The sequence below is a fragment of the Rhinolophus sinicus genome, chromosome 1 (genome assembly GCF_057876585.1).
Source record: "Rhinolophus sinicus isolate RSI-liver-muscle chromosome 1, RSI-T2T, whole genome shotgun sequence".
NCBI lineage: Eukaryota > Metazoa > Chordata > Mammalia > Chiroptera > Rhinolophidae > Rhinolophus > Rhinolophus sinicus.
In genome coordinates, this window is record NC_142501.1 from 155,387,418 (window position 1) to 155,408,166 (window position 20,749).

Below are 20,749 nucleotides of genomic sequence, written 5' to 3' on the forward strand. Positions count from 1 at the left end.
TAGCAGTGAAATCATAAGGTTCTCTGCTTTTTCTGTCTGACTTATTTCGCTTAGCATTATAATCTCAAGATCCATCCATGTTGTACAAAAGATCCTGTTTCATCTTTTCTTATCACCGAACAGTATTCCATTGTGTATATAAACCACAACTTCTTTATCCATTCATCTATTGAAGGACATTTTGGTTGTTTCCATGTCTTGGCCACTGTAAATAAAGCTGCAATGAACATTGTAGTACACGTATCTTTGTGAATAAATGTTTTCAGATTTTTTTGGTAGATACCCAGGAGAGGGATTGCTCGGTCATATGGTAATTCTATCTTTTGAGGAACCTCCACACTGCCTTCCATAGAGGCTGCACCAGTCTGCATTCCCACCAACAGTGTATGAGGGTTCCTTTTACCCACAGCCTCTCCAACACTTGTTTCTATTTGTCTTGATGATAACCATGGGGTGAGGTGATATCTCGTGGTTTTCATTTGCATTTCTCTGATGATTAGTGACATTGAGCACTTTTTGATATGTCTATTTGCCATTTGTATGCCTCTTGGGAGAAATGTCTCTTCAGGTCCTCTGCCCATTTTTCAATTGGGTTGTTTATTTTTGTTGTTGTTGAGTTGTATGAGTTCCTTGTATGTTTTGGATATTAGCCTCTTATCAGAGTCACTGTTTGCAAAAATCTTCTCCCATTCAGTTGGTTGCCTCTTTATTTTGTTGATGGTTTCTTTTGCTGTGCAGAAGCTTTTAAGTTTCATATAGTCCCATTCATTTATTTCAGCTTTTACTTCCCTTGCCTTCGGAGTCAAATTCATAAAATGCTCTTGGAACCCAAGGTCCATAAGTTTAGTACCTATATTTTCTTCTATGCAGTTTATTGTGTCAGGTCTTATGCTTACGTATTTGATACATTTTTAGTTAATTGTGGTACAGTTACAGATAGCAGTCCGGTTTCATTCTTTTGCACGTGGCTTTCCAATTCTCCCAGCACCATGTTTGAAGAGGTTGTCTTTTCTCCATTGTATGTTTTTCGCTTCTTTGTCAAAAATTATCTGTCCATATTTATGTGGTTTTATTTCTGGGTTCTCAATTCTATTCCATTGGTCTACGTGTCTTTTTTTCTGCCAATACCATGCTGTTTTGATTATTGTTGCCCTGTAGTACAGGCCAAAGTCAGGGAGTGTGATACCTCTAGCATTGTTCTTTTTTCTTAAGATAGCTTTGATATTTGGGGTCTTTTGTGGTTCCAAACAAATCTGATGATTTTTTGTTCTAGTTCTTTAAAAAATGCCATTGGGGATTGCATTTAATCTGTATATTGCTTTGGGTAATATGGCCATTTAACTATGTCGATTCTTCCAATCCATGAGCACAGAATGTTTATCCATTTCTTTGTGTCTTCTTCAATTTCTTTTAAAAATGTATTGTAGTTTTCAGCATATAGGTCCTTCACATCCTTGGTTAAGTTTATTCCTAGGTATTTTATTCTTTTCGCTGCAATTGCAAAAGGAATTTTCTTTTTTAATTTCTTTTTCTGAGATTTCATTGTTAGTATATAGGAATGCAATGGACTTTTGTACATTGATTTTGTAGCCAGCAACTTTACAGTATTCTTTGATTGTTTCTAATAGCTTTTTGGTGGAGTCTTTAGGGTTTTCTATATATAACATCACGTCATCTGCAAAGAGTGACAATTTAACTTCTTCATTCCCAATTTAGATGCCTTTCATTTTTTTGTCTTGCCTGATTGCTCTGGCGAGGACGTCCAACACCATGTTGAAAAGCAGAGGTGATAGGGGGACAGCCCTGTTGTGTTCCTGAACATAGAGCAAAGGGCTTCAGTTTTTCACCATTAATTATGAGATTAGCTGAGGGTTTGTCATATATGGCCTTTATTATGTTAAGGTGTTTTCCTTCTATACCTATTTTATTAAGTGTTTTAATCATAAATGGATGCTGTATCTTGACAAATGCTTTTTTTCCATCAATTGATATAATCATATGGTTTCTGTCCTTTATTTTGTTTATATAATGTATCACATTAATGGACTTGCAGATGTTGAATGATCCTTGTGCCACTTGGATGAACCCCACTTGGTCGTGATGAATAATCTTTTTAATGCATTGTTGTTTTCGATTTGCTAGAATTTTGTTCAGGACTTTTGCATCTGTATTCATCAGAGATATTGGTCTGTAGTTCTCTTTTTTTGTGTTTTCCTTACCAGGTTTTGGTATCAGGGTAATGTTGGCCTCATAAAATGAGTTAGGGGTACTGTCTCTTCTTCAAGTTTTTGGAAGGGTTAGAGCAAGATTGGTATCAGATCCTCTTTGAAGGTTTGGTAGAATTCACTAGTGAAGCCACCTGGTCCCTGTCTTTTGCTTTTGGGAAGGTTTTGGATGACTGATTCAATTTCGTTACTGGCAATCTGTCTGTTTAGATTTTCCAGTTCGTCATGGTTCAGCCTAGGAAGACTATGTGTTTCTAAAAACTTGTCCATTTCTTCTAGGTTATTGAATTTAGTTGCATATAGTCCCTCATAGTATTCTTGGATGATGCTTTGTATTTCTGTGGTGTCCGTGATAACTTCCCCTTTTTCATTTCTGATTTTGTTTATTAGTGTCTTCTCTCTTTTTATCTTAGTGAGCCTAACCAAGGGTTTGTCAATTTTGTTAATCTTTTCAACGAACCAGTTTTTTGTTACATTTTTTTTTCTATTGTCTTTTTGTTCTCTATTTCATTTAGCTCTGCTCTGATTTTTATTATTTCCTTTCTTCTGCTGACTTTGGATTTCATTTGTTCTTCTTTTTCTATTTCTTTAAGCTGTAACGTGAGGTTATTTATTTGGGATTTTTCTTGTTTCTTGAGATAGGCCTGTAATGATATAAATTTCCTTCTTAAAACTGCTTTCGCTGCATCCCAAAAATTTTGGTAGGATGTATTTTGATTCTCATTTGTTTCTATGTATCTTTTGATCTCTCCTCTAATTTCTTTCTTTTTTTTGTGGGTGGAGGAGGGGAACAGGATTTTATTGGGGAACAGTGTGAACTTCCAAGACTTTTTTCCAAGTCAAGTTGTTGTCCTTTCACTCTTAGTTGTGGAGAGTGCCGTTCAGCTTCAAGTTGTTGTCCTTTCAGTCTAGTTGTCCAGTTGCCATTGCTAGTTGCAGGGGTGCAGCCCACCATCCCTTGCAGGAGAGAGTCGAACCAGCAACCTTGTGGTTGGAAGGACACGCTCCAACCAACTGAGCCATCGGGAGCTCAGCAGCAGCTCAACTCAAGGTGCCGTGTTCAATCTTAGTTGCAGGGGGCGCTGCCCACCATCCCTTGTGGACCTGAGGAATTGAACTGGCAACCTTGTGGTTGAGAGCCCACTAGCCCATGTGGGAATTGAACCATCAGCCTTCAGAGTTAGGAGCTTGGAGCTCTAACTGCCTGAGCCATGGGGCCAGCCCATGTCCTCTAATTTCTTCTTTGAACCCGTCGTTCTTTAAAAGTATGTTGTTTAATCCCCATGTGTTGTGGCTTTTCCTGCTTTCTTTTTACAGTTGATATCCAATTTCGAAGACTTGTGATCAGAGAATATGCTTGGTATTATTTCAATCTTCTTAAATTTGCTGAGGCTACTTTTATGTCCCAATATATGGTCTATCCTTGAGAATGTTGCATGTACCCTACAAAAAAATATATAGTTTGATGTTTTAGGATGAAGTGTTCTATAAATGTCAATTATGTCCATTTCATCTAATGTGTCATTTAGGGCTGCTATTTCGTTATTTATTTTCTGTTTGGATGATCTATCCATAGCTGTCAATGATGCATTTATGTCCCCTAGTATAATTGTTTTGGTCATTTTCTCCCTTTAGTTCTGTTAGTAGTTGCTAGGTATATTTCGGTGCTCCCTGATTGGGGGCATAAATATTGATGACTGTTATGTCTTCTTGTTGTATAGTCCCCTTTGCCATTATGAAATGTCCACCTTTGTCTCTTGTTACTTTTTTCACCCTGAAGTCTTTTTCATCTGATATCAGTATGACTAAACTTGATTTTCTCTGGATACCATTTGCTTGGAGTGTCAATTTCCACTCTTTCACTTTGAGTCTATGCTTGTCCTTGTAGCTGAGATGCGTCTCTTGGATACAGCATATGGTTGGGTTTAGTTTTTGTATCCAATCTGCTACTCTCTTCCTTTATTGGTGAGTTCAGTCCATTTACATTTAGGGTGATTATTGATATGTGAGGATTTACTATCATTCTATCTTTAGTTTTCTGGTAAGGCTGTGTCTCCATTGTTTCTTTGTCTTTTTGTTGTTGTCTATTATTTCTGTGTGGTGGTATTCTACAATGTTTCCCTTTGTTTCTTATTTTATTATAGTATATATTTCAGTTCTGGATTTTCTTTGAGTGGTTACCCTTAAGTTTATGTAAAAGAAAGTTTGATATTTAGAGTATTCCATTTTCTTAAGCATGCCTACTTTCTCCATTCCCATATTCCAGTTTTTACTTTCAGGCATTTACTCTCCGTCTTTTTATGTTTTGGTTGCCACAAATTGTCCCTGTTGATGGTGGTCGAATAACCTCCTTTACTATTTCTTATAGTGCAGGTCATGTATTATAAATTCCCCAGCTTCTGTATGTCTGGAAAGGTCTTTATTCCTCCTTCATATCAAAAGGATATCTTTGCTGGGTATATTATTCTTGACTCATAATTTCTCTCTTTCAATAGTTTGAATATTTGGTTCCACTCCCTCCTGCTGAAAAATCAGAGTTTCTGCTGAAAAATCTGATGATAATCTAATGGGCTTTCCTTTGTAGGTTACTGTCTTCTTTTCCCTGGCTGCCTTGAGGATTATTTCTTTGTCATTGATTTTAGACAGCTTCAGTACAATGTGCCTTGGAGAAGGTCTGTTGGGGTTGAGGTAATTAGGTGTTCTATTTGTTTCTTGGATTGGAGGATCTGGTTCTTTCCACAAGTTTGGGAAGGTCTCATCAACAATTTGTTTGAATATACTCTCTGCTCCCCCCTCTCTTTCTTCTTCTTCTGGTATGCCCATTATTCTTATATTGCTCTTTCTGATGGAGTCGGAAAGGTTTTGTAGAGTTCTTTCATTTCTTTTAAGTCTCAAGTCTCTTTCTTCTTCCATCCATGTCATTTCCAGGTTTCTATCTTCAATATCACTGATTCTTTCCTCCATCTGGTCAACTCTACTACTTAAGCTGGCTGCTTCATTCTTAATTTCTTCTATTGAGTTCTTAATCTGCAGAAATTTTATTTGGTTCTTTTTTAAAATTTCAATCTCTTTCGTAAAATGTTCATGTTGTTCTTTGATTGTGTTTCTGAATTCATTAAACTGTCTTTCTGTGTTTTCTTGCATCTTGTTGAGTTTTTTCAGAATTGCAATCTTGAATTCTCTGTCATTTAAGATACATATTTCCGTATCTTTAATTTCGTTTTCTGGATACACTTCACTTTTTTTCTGAGCTGTCTTGTTGCCTTGGTTATTCATGGCAATTAATGATTTATTATTTCTTTTCCTAGACATTTACAGGAGTGGGTTCCCCAACAGGTTGATAGAAAGAGGTCTTTCTTTTGTTTTCCAGTATGTGTTGGTAGAATGTTTTATTTTGTCTCCGACTACAGCCTTATTGTCTCTCTCACACTGTAGTGTTATGTTTTCTCTGTACTATCCCCACTTCTCACACAATGGTGTGATTCCTTGGAAGGCAGGCTTCTCCTCTGTTAACAGTTTGCCTGGGTCATAGGGCATCGCATCCCTGTGGGGATGCAGAGAGCTTTTGACGTTCCAAAGCTTTCCTGCACCAGATTCAGAGCCCCAGTGTTTCAGCAGTTCTGTTTACTCCTGCAGGGATCCGCCCAGATAGGTGGGGACAGGGGCGGGGTGAGTTGTGAGAATTGGCCCAGAGCAATGGCAGTGACCACCACCATTTTAGCTTGTCCTGCTTCCACGGCTCCTTCCCCTTTGCTAGAACTAGTTGGGCTATGAATCTGTGTCTGCGGACCACAGTTCTCAGAACTGCAAATATTCTGTTCTTTTGACCTGACGCTGCTAGCACTGGGCAGGTGGGGGTTGGGGTGAGCTCTGGGAGGGTAGAGGGGGTCGGCTAGTCTCAGTGCCTATGGCTTCCGTTCTCTGCTTGGCATTGAGGGCTTAAACTACTGTTTTCAGCCTTCTTCCCTTAGTCTTTTCTCCAAGGTCTCTGCCATGAGCATTGGGTTCAGCCGTGTTATATGCTGTCCCCTCAGCCGTGGGCCATAAACGGAGCCCTAGCAGTCTGAGTTCTTCCCTCTCCCACAGCTGCGGTAGTTCTGGGATGCAGCAAGCTCGGAGCACTGAGCTAGGTCTGCATCTTGTGTCTGCAGGGCTCTGTCTCTGCACTTCTCCTTTCCCTCTTCCCCTGCTCACGCAATTTGCCCACCTTTAGGTGAATTCCATAGTAAGACTCTTCGTCTTGCCTGTCTGCTGCGCAGGGAGTCCTTTGTGGAATTATAGCTATTTAATTTGTTGTAAATTCCAGGGAAGATTTCCAGAGGCTCACCTCACGCTGCCATTTTGATAACCATTTATTTTCTATAAAGTATTAAACTGCTTATTAAATTTATTTTATAAGAGCCTTTCAGTGTTATCCAAATAAGAGGGTTGGTAGAGATCGAAAGAACTGGACAGATTCTTTAGGTGATTGACTATTATCTTATAAGCAATGGGGACATAATGGGGAAAAAAATGTTTTTTAATAAGACATGTTCCGCAATCAGCTTTGCATTTTTGAGAGATTGCTTGGGCTAAAGTGTGGGACACAGATTAGATAGGAACAATTTCAGAGGCAGTGAGAGGAGGAAAGAGACTAGTAAGATGATGGTGGTAGCTTAACTAGAAATGAAACATTTGGTAGGTAGACTCAAAAAGATTTAATGCCAGGTTGGCTAGTGGGGAAAAAGAGAGGAGTCAAGGATGGTGTGTAGGTGTCTGCACTGAGAAATTCAGGGAATGATCGAGGGGAACAAGAGCCAGGCTCAGGCAGAAGGTGATATGCTCCTTTTAGACACACTGAATTTGAGAGGCCTGTAAGACTTTCCTGATATCCTTAGAGTTCTCAGTCTCAATGAATGGTATTAACATCCATGCATGTGTTATTTCCCTTACCCTCCATACCCAAATTATTACAAAGTTCCATATATATTCTTCTCTAAACTCGTTTGAATCTGTCCAGTTCTTTCGATCTCTACCAACCCTCTTATTTGCATAACACTGAAAGGCTCAGAACTACTCTGCCTGCTTTCACTCTTCATTGCTGCAATGTCTTCTCCATTCTGAAGCCAGAGTGAGCTATTTATACATACTATATCTGAGCTTGTCACCTCCCACCAGATTCTTATTTAAAACCTTTCAGTAACTCCCTACTATTCTCAAAACTAAGGCCTAATCCTTAAAGTGGCCTACAAATTTCCGAATGGCCTGGCTTCTACCTTTCCAGTATCCTCTTCCACCTTTACCCTCCCCATCCCCACATTCACTTCACTCCAACAAACACTGAGTCTCTTTGGTCCTGCAGTTGCTTCTTGATCCTCTTTCAATAAGCTCTGCATAACATGCTCTGCTTTTGCCAGAAATACTCTTCAATGCCCATTTCAACTCTTTCTGATTCTACTGATTGCAGCTTTAAGTACCATTGCCTCAGGAAAAAGAGCTTTTACTGATATGTCTGGATCAAACACATCTTTCACAGGCACCATGCATCTCTGTAGCACTAGTCAAAGTTGAACTTTTGTGTATGTTTATGCGATTATAATAGTGTTTCCTGAGCGACTAAGCTTTAGGTTTAATGAAGACAAGACTGGGTCTGATTTAACTCATCTTTGAGGTTCCAGAACCCAGTCTGATGCTGGCATATGATGAACACATACTTTTTATACTTGTTGAATGAATAAATGTAAGCAGAGAAGTATAGTGAACAATTTACATACAGATATGAAGCTAACGAGACAAGTCTGGGTGGTTTATGTGATTCAGGTGTCTTTAGAATATAAATAATAAATGTAATGTAATTGTGGGAGTGAATCAGATTACTTAAGACACTCACACAGTGAAAAAGACAGGAAACAAGGAAAGGAGGGAGGGAAGGAAGAAAGAAAATCAAGGCTGTGTTGATCACAGCCTGACATAAAGGCTATTGTTCTCAGTTGCTGACATAAAAACCTATTCCATTTGTAAGCAGGTAAATTTATTGAAAGCTTTTCAGTAGTTCACAAAATCTGGTTCAAAGATCTAGGCATGGAACTAGAGGAGCAGTGCTAAAACCTACAGTGCGGCATTTTTAGGTAAATGCTGAAACTCACACAGTTTCGGCCAATCCCTTGAGAACTTGCAGTTCATACAGATGATACTGGAGAATAGACATCAGAAGTTCTGAAACTCCAACCAGTAGAGCTAGAGCCCTTAGTCATCACACTTACCAATAAATTAATTTCCCACACACCTTCTTCTTCATGTTCACTGAGTTTCCAGTTATGATACCTCCGTAGTGAACATGGTGGGTGAAACATAGGTCACATGACTCACTGTGGTAGCAAGGTAGGCTCAGAAAATAAAATTTAAAGCTTCTATCTTGAGAAGATAAGGTGTTGTAACATGGGAAATTACCAATATATAGAACTGTTCTTCCAAGGAAGATGAATACCCCTACATATAACAAATATTTGCTACAATGACTCAGAAGAAATTCCTGGAAATATCAATATGTAAGGAGTAGTCAAGGAAGCAGAGCTATCTAAGGAAATCAGAGAGATAGGAGAAAAATGTTTTATTAGAGATGATATATAAAGAGCATTCCTTGAAAATATGCAGGCCAATAATATCAAATGCTGCAGAAAAGTTTAATAGGATACATAGACTGAGGAGTATCCACTGGGAACCAGCCATAGAAGGTCATTAATGGCTCTGCAGGGGACAATTTCCAGGAATAATGAGGCAGAAGGCAAATTATAGTATTCCCCCCTTACCCTTGTTTTCATTGGCCATGGTTTCAGTCACATGTCATCAACCACTGTCCAAAAATATTAAATGGAAAATTTCAGAAATTAATAATTCATAAATTTTGAATTGCATGCCATTCTGAGTACCATGATGAATATTCCTGCCCTTTTACTCCATCCCACCTGGAACATAAATCATCCCTTTGTCCAGCATATCCACACTGTATATTCTTCCTGGCCATTAGTCACTTAGTAGCCATCTAGGTTATCAGGTTGACTGTCACAGTATCGCAGTGCTTGTGTTCAACTAACCCTTATTTTGCTTAGCAATGGTGCCAAAGCACAAGAGTGATGATGCCAAGGAGAAGTCATAAACTGCTTCCTTTAAATGAAAAAAGTTAAGTATAGTACAATAAGATATTCTGAGAGACCACTTTTATTACAGTGCATTGTTATAATTGTTCTATTTTATTAAGTTTAGTACTATCCACAGTTTCTGGCATCTACTGGGGGACTTGGAATATATCCCTGCACATAAGAGGGGGCTACTCTACAGTATGTTAGGGAGTGAGCAGCAGGTAAGATTGTAAAGAGAATAATCATAGGGCATTATTTTAAGAAACTGTTAAAGAAGACCTAGCAGTAGAATGTGGGATTAAAAAGGCTTTGTTGTTATTGCTTCTTCAACATGCTAAATGGAATCATTAAAGACAGAAGGTTGAAAATGTTCAGTGAAGAGAACGTTACTAGAGAAAAGTCCCTTTTATGATGCTCAGTCAGGATAGCGGGCAGACCTGACTTTAAAGAGGAAGCAGGACACGTGTTCTACTGAAAAGGGAGGGAAAAAGTAAAGGAAAGTAGAGATGAGTAAATTTTCAGGTTTACTGGCAGGAACAGTGAGGGCAGATTTGATGTAGTCAGGTTTATGTCTAGTATAGAGCATTTGAAATAGAAGAATGGAAAATAGGAAATGTATACATTTTTGTGGGAAGCTTTCACAGTCCAGATAAGCTTGAAGCATAGAAATATACAATGGCATCAAAATGCATGATTTTTTGTTTGTTTTTTATTTTTGTTTTCTGCAGGTTCAGTAGCCTAGTGTCAGAATAGATCATTCAGGCCAGGGATATCTGACAGAATGTTTCACAATGATGACAATGTTCTATTCTGTGCTGTTCAATTCAGCAGCTACCAGTTACATACGGCTTTTAACACTTGAAATATGGTTAGTGTAACAGAGGAACTACATTTTTTATATCTATTCATTTTAATTACTAAAAATTTAATTTTAAATAGCTGCATGTGGCTAAGGGCTACTTCATCACTCAGGGCAGACTGAGAATTGGGATTTTGCAATTTAGCTTAAAAGGACACTGGAGCTAGGAAATTTAGAATATTGGCAATAGAATGGCTGAATGGATCATGGATTTTAAACAACTTAGAAAATAGTTAATGGAAAGGAGAAACATTGTTGTTGCAGAAACAGATGTCCCTTAAAGTATAACTACAGTTGTAAAAATAGTCAAATAAGAGAAATAGAAGCTTATAAAGTTAGGGTAAAAGACTAACAGATTCAAATTAACCTTTTAAAAGTGGAGGAATTCTAGGTAATTAATCAACTTTTTTTTATTATTATTATTTTATTGGGGAAGGGGAACAGGACTTTATTGGGGAACAGTGTGTACTTCCAGGCCTTTTTTTTTCCCAAGACAAGTTGTTGTCCTTTCAATCTTAGTTGTGGAGGGTGCCGTTCAGCTTCAAGTTGTTGTCCTTTCAGTCTTAATTGTGGAGGGTGCAGCTCAGCTCCAGGTCCAGTTGACGTTTTTCTAGTTGCAGGGGGCACAGCCCACCATCCCTTGCGGGAGTCGAACCGGCAACCTTGTGGTTGAGAGGATGCATTCCAACCAACCGAGCCATCCGGGAGCTCAGCGGGAGCTCAGCTCAAAGTGCCGTGTTCAATCTTAGTTGTAGGGGGCGCTGCCCACCAGCCATCCCTTGCGGGACTCTTGGAGTTGAACCAGCAACCTTGTGGTTGAGAGCCCACTGACCCATGTGGGAATCGAACCGGCAGCCTTCGGAGTTAGGAGCATGGAGCTCTAACCGCCTGAGCCACCGGGCCAGCCCCTAATCAACATTTTTTGAGTCCAAGTTGAAGTTAGCCTTAATAGCAGGTTGCAGAAATAGGTGGAAATGAGGAGGTGAAATAATTGAATTAGTGGTTCTTGACTGGATTGGATAACACTCCTAACTCTCCTCAACAGGAACATATAGAAATATGTAGAATTGGTTTTGATTATTTACAAGACTGGGGAGGGGTTGCTACTGTCACTTAGGGACAAATCAAGCATTTCTAATATCCTGAATAAATGAAACAACACAAGCAAAAAAGACTATTTCTTCCCAAATGACAATAGGGCCCCATAGAGAAGCAATGCCTAGGATTTTGAATGAGTCGTGGAAGACTGCTGAATGGACTTTTATGACTGTAGAACTTAGAGGCAAGAGGAAGATTTTGAGGAAGAGGTCATAGTCCTCAGTGACTAAGTTTGAGATATGAGGAGTTTGGTAGATGACGGTATAAGAGGGTAGACAGTCACATATCAAATGGTGTAAGTTTCAGAGAATCAGACACTTTACAATGAATGGAGAATTAGAAGCTTGTAAGTAATATTAGAAAGTGAGAAAAATATTAAACCACTTCTGGACCATTAATGAAAAAATTAGTTGTATTCTTTTATGTGGGATTCAGGGGAGACATGTGTCCTCCAGGTGAAAACCAGATTTCTTTTAAAGTATTTGAGGGCATTCATTTAAGAGGCCGATAGTAAAGAAAAGTTATATTTAACATGAAATTATAATTGCATGGAACAGCAATCTTCAAACTTATAGCTACATCTTGGGGCTCATTAAGATGGTCCAAGGAGTGTGAGACATGGGTATATTTAAGAAATAAATTTACAGGTACTCAGCTTTCAAACATATTCTTCTCTAAACTCTTGTACTGAGAACACATGGTGGAGGTACCATGCTGGTCTACCTTTCTCGTCTACTATATCCCAGTAACAGGCTCTCTATTTAAAGGAAACTAAAGGCATACCTTTGCTCAATCCAAATCTAACCATGGTATACATTACCAAAATGAAAACAAAAACAAAAAATACTTTGGAGTGTAAAACAAATGATTAATTCAAGCTATAGGTGTCTGCAAAGCCTCCTTTAACCAAAGCACCATGAAACTTGTCCTTATTAGACCTTTAAAAAAAAAAAAAAAAAAAAGATGGAAGGGAGGGGGCAGGACCAAGGGCAAATAAACAATGACATAAACCTATAAGAACACTGTCAGGAAGTCAATGCACAGAATAAGATGAGCTGGGAAACATGCTGCAGACAATGAAGAGGGCTGTTAAAGCTATGTTTAAAGGAAGAATCAGAACAAAACGGACAGGCTACGCCCCTGCTTAGGACAAATGACTCAGTGTTAACAGAGAGAACCTGGAACCACTAAATTCTCAGTTTTCTTATTTCTCCATGGAGGAAAATACTATTCAGACTGGAAATGATGGCCCAGACCAATACAACTGAAACCCAAGACAGGCAAGAAGACAAAAAGAGGTGACACTTCTGAGATATTTCCTTTGCTGGCTAAGGAAAATCCCCAGGCAAAACAACACAAAACAAAAGTATCCTTATTAAAAGAAGTATTTTCAATACAATTTCACCTTTTTGATAATTTTTAACATAAGCAAATATATACATGTGGTTTGATCAAGTACGTAAAAATAACTCAAGCTATAAGTATATTTTAATACTTCGAAAAGCATTTATGGTCAGTGAAAATTAAAAAAACAACAACACTAAATTTCAATGTATTAGGTCGGTGAAAAAGTAATTGTGGTTTAAAAGGTTAAAAACAATTGTAAAAACTGCAATTAATTTAGCACACCAAACTACTATTAATATAATCCTATTACACTCTAGAAAAGGTGTAAAACAAATGGTTGTTCTATACAAACTAGTTCCTATCAAGATAAAAATAGACTTGAAAAAATAAACCAAAGTTCAAGAAAATTTTTCTGAATTGATTAACCTTCCCTTGGAGAATTCCATAGAAACTAGAGAGAAAAGGAATCTTAAAATTATCAAAAGATAATATCCTTCCTTTAGGTAAATTCTCATATTTATACAATAGATGAATCAAATATTTTAGAGGCTTTCTCAAAATAAGATTCCATAGACTAATTAAAATGTAATTTTTAAATTACAATATTTAGAATTTAGAACTTTAATATTCTTTGTTTGCGGGGAAATTCTTCCTTATAGATAATTTAACACTTCATGATTGATGCTTAAATGTAATATTTTTTTTGTCTTGGTTGCTCTCCTTCATAACTAATTTTGTCTTCTGTTTGACTCAATTTATTCTAATTATATACTTAGGCCAATACATTACTTATTTTGACTTGTCTCAGAATTTGAGTCCTCTGAGATTTCAAGGGAACGAGTCCTGCTTTGAACTGCAGGACTCCTCCTATATCAGATTTGTGGTTTCCCAGGGCCCATTTTCCTTCTGCGTATAGACATCCTTGCCAACACATAATTTTCTTAAAGCAATTATTTGTTCTCTCATATTTTACAAGACATATCACATATTAAACAGTACAGGTTTTGAATAAGTGAATCTTCCTTCACAGAAGAAATATACAAAATAGCAAATTATTTGAATATAACACTTTGCATATCATTTAAACCTAGAATTTTTATTCCATTTTACAACACAATAGTCCGATATAAAGCAAATTGAGATCAGGAGCCATAAGACCACATCCCACAGTGAGGTAAGTAACCTTAATTGTAGGGTTAATTGGGAAATAAGAATTATGCAAGTGATAATACTGTTGAAACATATCTCCAAACTCTTTAAAGTTCTTTTTGTATGTGCATATAATTAAATGGAAACCGGGCAAGAACAAATTGTGTAAGGAGGAAATGTTATGCATCTATATTAAAATGCTTTTTGAAAGAGAATTATGCTAACCTACGTACTATTTGTAGGAATACGAATGATTGCTATAATAGAGATGATTTGGAGAGAAATTGCCTTCCAACCTTATCAAAAATTATAATAGGCAGGTTGAATCACAAAATGTCAGGCTTAGGAGGAATTATCAAGGCCTTGTAGACCAATCATTTGTATGCCTACGATCCTTCCTCAACATCTCCTCTGAAAGATGACTAACAAAGGTTTGAACACATTCATTGGAGGGATCTTATCTCAACATACAGTATTTCAAAACACAAGTGGCAAGACTAATTTACAAACATTAATAAATCATTTAATTGAAGCAAAAGAAATAATGTGTATACTTGTATATATTTAAAATATATCACATCAATATAGTACATTCAACTCTGTATGTTCAATTAAAAAAAATTAAGCACACTACTGGGATTAAGAAAATCAAAGGATAAAAATACTACTTGAGGATTTTCGAGTAGAACTTAATAAAAATGATCTCAATTTAGAATTACGTTCTAGTTATGGCAAATATACCCTCTTTTATTATGTATCATTTTACACTTTTCTTCAGAGGTACTCTTATTTGCCCTTTGCCAACTGTGATACAATGATTATAATATATTTCATAGGAAACAGATTCAGCTCCTTGGGGTCATATTTAGAGCATGTGATTAATGGAATTTTAAAAATTGATCTAGTATGATAATGTATGCCCTTCCTTCTCTCTTTTAAAGCAGTTAATGTGATATTTTAAATGTCATATTTGTTAACTTGTATCTCTTATTTACATATTAATTCAAAAATTATTTACTGCCAGTTATTTTAGGCATGTGCAGTTCCCCCTTTTCAGGAACTTAAGGTCCTGGAAAAAATAAGTAAACAACAAATATAGTGAGAAATGTTAAGTGAGGTAAGATACAGTGATAAGGATAATCACAAGATTTACCTCCTCAACATACCTCCATAAATATATGTCTACATACCCATCTGTCTACCAAGTGTCTGTTCTGATTATACTCTGTCCATCAAGGTTTCTTGATATTCTAACTGGAAACATATTCTCTCTCTTCGATATTGTGATAACACCTCTTGGCATGCCAATCTTTTTACTTTTATTACAGCTGATGCTGTGCTTGTTTATGTCCCTTTCTATACTCTTGTCTCTCCAAAGTCAAGGCTTATATTTTAAAGTATCTTTGTATAATCTGTATCGGGTGGTACAGTATTTTACACACTCTAGATATTAACAAATATTTTTGGATAGATGAGTAAATGACATATCAGTGATTGGGTTTAGTGCAGAGTCAAATTCCTATGGGGCCAGGCAATTAACAGCAAAGGAAATGAATGAAGCAGGCTTCATGTACTGTAAAGGGTCTAGTGGTAAGGGTGTTAAATGAATTTGCATACCTTGTCTAAAGCACATACTCATAACTCAACCCTGCCAATATAGCCCTGTAGGAATACAAGCCAGTCTTATCAAGTCAAATGATTTGTCTAGAGAGGCTAGAATTACTGAAATATGTAAGAAATTTTTTAATGATGTAAACATTTAAATATTTTAAGCCAAATAAAGTATTTAGCCTTTGGGGTGCCAGTTGACCATCTCAGATCCTGTACAGTATGCTGAGTAAGACAGACACTCAAAAGTTTACCTTCCCTGTTTCCCCTACTTCTCTTTCTTCCCTAAGACTCCTACTTCTGACATTTTTTTCTCTCTAAATTCCTATATTCTCTCACATATTGAATTCCCTTCTACTCCCATCTCTCATATTTTTGGGGTGTGGGCCCAAAGGCATAGGAATTCTTATTTAGGAATGTCATCACCATTTAGCTACTTATAAAACCAAATACCTGATCTGCAAATAGGTGGTCATGGAAAAGGAATTTGCTTGCAAATGAAGTCTCAAGGGATCAAGAAAGATTTTTGGATCATTGGTTGAATTGCGACATAAAGCACAGTACAAATTTCATCTGGTTACTAAAATGGAAGGGTAGGTTTTAATTCCACAGACCACAGTATGAGATCAGGACAAAAACACATTTTAAGATGGGAGAACTAAATCCAAAAGCAAAAACTTGGTGAAAATGATTTCTGATTCCGTTTGCCAGGTTTCTCCATAGATGTTCTGTGTCAACCAATTACTGTTAGATATGATCTGTGGTTGCTAATCAGAAATTTCAACCGTATTTATCAACAACATTTGTTTTATGAATGTTAAGTATAAACATCACATTTAGAATTACATTTTTGAAATGGAAGTGTCTTTTTTCTCATTAATTTAAACATTGAAACGTCCATATTTATACAATGGAACATAACATTATTAATTTTCTATTATGATAATTATTTTTTGTGCCTCTATTTCTTTTCCATATATTAAAGAATTAAATATATTTTTCCTGAGCTTAGGTTGGTCTCAAATCCTGGGAAGAATAAGTATTAATAACATTTGCCAAATTATATTTTTAACTGTAAAGTTGGTTTATCAATATTCATAGATTAATAGTAGAATTGAATTCTATTAAAATACACAATTTGATTAGATTATTTTCTAGTCCATTTCTTTCTAATATTTTGAAATTTCAAATTTAAAGAGCACATGTGAAGTAATTACAATTTGCCTTTAGATTAAAATATAATCTATATTTTAGAGTAGTTTGTTCTTTTTCATATTTACACATTTCATTTTGGCTGAAGAAAGATACTGACACTGAAGACTTTGTGTCACAGAAATATGCCTAACAAAAGATTTCCTGGTTCTAAGTCTACTTTAAATAGTTGCCAGGGAGTTCAGAACATTTCTAGGAAGTGGATTACATTTATTTTCTGAGCACTTTATCTGTGCCATCTCGATTTCACAATGCATCATTTCAACCCTTTTTATTATTTCAAATATATGAATGCTCATATGCCAAAATATAAACCATTTCATCACCACTTATGTTTTAATATTTTTATAACACATGGTTTTATAAAGAAATACCCATTAATTTAACACATTTAGAGATCATAAAGCAATTAATGTACTCTTGAACCATGCACATCCAAAAAGTAACTTTAAATCAGTGAAGGTAGCAGAAGTCAGAGAGACAAAAATAGATTTGACTTCTAAAATAAGAATAGTCCTACAAAGTACAGCACATCTGTAAGACATAGTAACCTTTATATTATTTAAGTTTCTAAATTACTATTTGGCAACCATGTTTTCTTTCTTTTAACTATTGAAAATCTACTTATTGTCCAAATACTGTGAGTTAAGCCCACATTTAGGTACTTAGCTTCCATTAGTGAACAACACCAGCCAAAATACCTGTTTGTGGTACCTCATTCTACAGAAGACTAAATTGGCTTGGTATGGTCAGATGGCCAAGAAGAAAAAAGCTGTGAAAAGCCTCATTGTGAGGAAAAGGTACATGCCACATAGTAAGCATTAGTTAAATGACAAATGTAATTAATTCTCTTTTCTACCAATGTATTTATAACTTCAGTTAACAAAGTGATTCTGTAAGATTAGGTTTACCTAACATTATTGTAAACAATGTGCTCTAAAAGAATAGATTTGGTCACTTCAAAGGTTATATCACATTCATTAGTTTATTTCCAAATTCCAGTATGGGGTACATGCATTTGGAATAATATTTATTTGGTTTTAGATAAACTGTAAAGGACTATTGCTGTTTACATGCTACCATAGTTTAAAATCTAATCCTGAGTGGCAAATTTTTTGGCCAAGAGCTCAATTCAAATTTATTTACGATATTATCATCTGGGTTCATCTATGCAGTTCAACTTTTTACAACAAAATAGTTAAATAGTTTCCATATAAAGCTGTCTAGAACATTAAAAGTTTACTGTGGATTATTTCTCCTCTCTTCTTATTATTAGTTGTATCTCTTCTCACCTTTTTTTTCTGCTTTTTCTTCACTGGCTATCACATAATCTTCAGGTTGAATCATTGAATGATTCTGGTTGATGGGAATGCACTGGAGAGACAAAATATGAACTGGAGAGACAAAAAATATGAATGGCTATTGTTTGCACACTATTATTACATTTGCTTCAGACTTATAAACTCAATAATTATGGATTGGAAAATACTTTTTCTGAGGCACAAAATCATGGTATATCTAAATCAAGAAATGCAATACCTCCATGTTTTTAATATATGTATTTCCATATCTGCTCAATAATACTGCATGCCTATTAGATGCAACACACCTAGAGGATTACAAGAATAAATAGTAATGCTTAACTTGTCAGAGAAAGAAAGAGAGAAGAGAAGGAAGGAAGGAAGGAAGGAAGGAAGGAAGGAAGGAAGGAAAAGATGAAGGAAGGAAAGAAAGAAGGAAAGAAAGAAGGTAGAAAGAAAGGAAGGATGAAAGGAAGGAAGGAAAGAAGGAATATAAAAGGAGATGGGCCACACAAAATTCGTCTTTTAGACATTATAATCCTGTAAAACCTTAAATACCTTAATAGAAGTCCAATATACCAATAAAAGTGTAAAGTGACCATAAATTACTTCCACCTGAAGCAAGCAAGGAGGGTTTTGTGGATGAGGACATAGCTTCCTTCAAGGGGAGAGGAAGAGTAAATAATAATAAATGTATTATTCTAGATATGTTTCTAGGTTGTTCATAGATTTTATTTCCCTTCATCTTTATAACATTCCTAGGAATCATCATAATGCTCATTTCCACTTTTCAGGTAAAGTAAATAAAATTCTTAAAATCTAACTCCCCAAAGTCACAGAATGAGGTTACTCTTTCTCAGAAACTAGTATTTTCTGAGGATATCTTAATGAGAAAACACAAAATTACATTCTGTGTGACCATAGGAAATTGACACCTCTCCAGAATACTGCTGATGGCTTTTCTAAAGATTTTTAAATTCTCACTCTAATGGTGGCTCCTGGCATCAGTCCTGGTGACTGCATCAAAACTTCTTCATGTTGAATTCTTTTTACTGTACTATTTTCTTCCAAGCATGAACACATGCTTTCTCTTTTCGCCAATACATCATTTGCACAGGCTATTGAATTTGTAAGAATTTTCTTGCCTCTCACTGATGTCAGAAGAGGACTACAAAATAAAATAAAAAAAATACTGAAACCAAATTATTATAAAAGTGCCCCTCACATCCATTAGTTAAAATCCAACAAAGAGTTTTTCACAAGACTTCATTCTTTTTGACATCATCAACCTTCTGTCACCCGCTGTAGTCTGCCTTTTTTGAAATCAGTTACTCATATCTGGTCATATCTAGCTGGTGCCTCATAGAAGTAAAAAATCAACTAGAATGTAAATATTTTCTTCACCCTTAGCAGATATTCTTTTACTTCATTTTGCAAAAACAGTTCAACACCTCTTTAACCTAAACTTTACCAGTCAAGAGTTTGCAAAACTAAACACATTTTTAGGAGTGAAAAAGGAAAGAAGAAATGTATGCATTTTATTTTATATTAAAGACAACTTTTCTGTCTTGCCTAACTATGCCAGTATATGGAGCATGATGTGAACTGAGGCCTATTTTATTTCAAATCTCATTCTTTTTCACTATGCTACTTCTTACACATAAGGTAAGTATGTTCAATGGCTTGGGAAAAAAAGTCACAGAGGCAGAGAGAGGAGAAAACTAAAGGCAAGTCTAAGAAATAGCAATAGGCGAGTTGAATGAAGTACAATATATAAATAGTTATTGGAGAAAATTGTGAGAATTGGTTGGAAAGATAATTTTGGTTTAACTCCATATGTTGAATAATTAATACTAAGATGTTTGGAAACAATTCACCAGGTGCCATGTAGCCAACAAAGTAGAAACTTGGGAAGATAAAAAAGAAGCAAGATGTAAAATTTCCACTCCTTAATGTACATGGTAGTACCAATTGTATCCAAACAACCAATGTGGAGCAATTATCTGTTCATCCACAATATCCCATATAACTCATTCCATTGCCTTAGTTCCAACTTGTGAATATTCTATATATTACCTAGACACTAGTGCAATATTTTCTTTTTGAATTTAGTACATTTTTTTCTTAGTCCTGGTAGACTGGAGGATTCAGACTATCTTTTGCCTCCCAAGATTGTCCCTCACCTGCTGTCCTAATTGCCTTGGATAGAAAATAGAATAACAAATGAAACAGTATGACTTAACTTTAGAAAAGTTATGTTACTTTAGTGTGTTTAGTTAATTTTTAATCTCTGACCACATGCTCTTTTTCTCCATAGGTTTTCGGAAGGCATCAAAGATGAGAGTAATTTTGGTTTTTCTGTTATTACTTCTCAGCAGGGCTTCTTGTTTTCCCCAGAATGGTTCTGTATGCCCTACTGATTCATTACATAACTTATCCAATTGCTTTACCTACTTTAACTATAGAATGAGCTGGGCTCAGGCACAGGTATGTGTTCATGTTTTCACTTAGTACTTTAAGTCCTCCCCCTTGTTGCTCTGGTTGCTTCAGACCACTTACTTATAACACCAAAATTTGGAGATGGAATTGTGTTCTTTTAATTCAGTATAATGTACACAATCATTCGAAATGTCAAGATTAACTTTTCTACTTTTTCTTTCCCAGGGTATGTGCCAACAACACGGCCTCCATCTTATCACCATTCAAAACTTTAATGAATCCTCTGACATTGCTGCTTTGGTAAAAAACTACCAACAGAAGGAAAACATCTGGGTTAGATTAGAAAAACCTAACCAGGTATTGCTAAATTGTCTTTCTGGAAAAGGGGATACA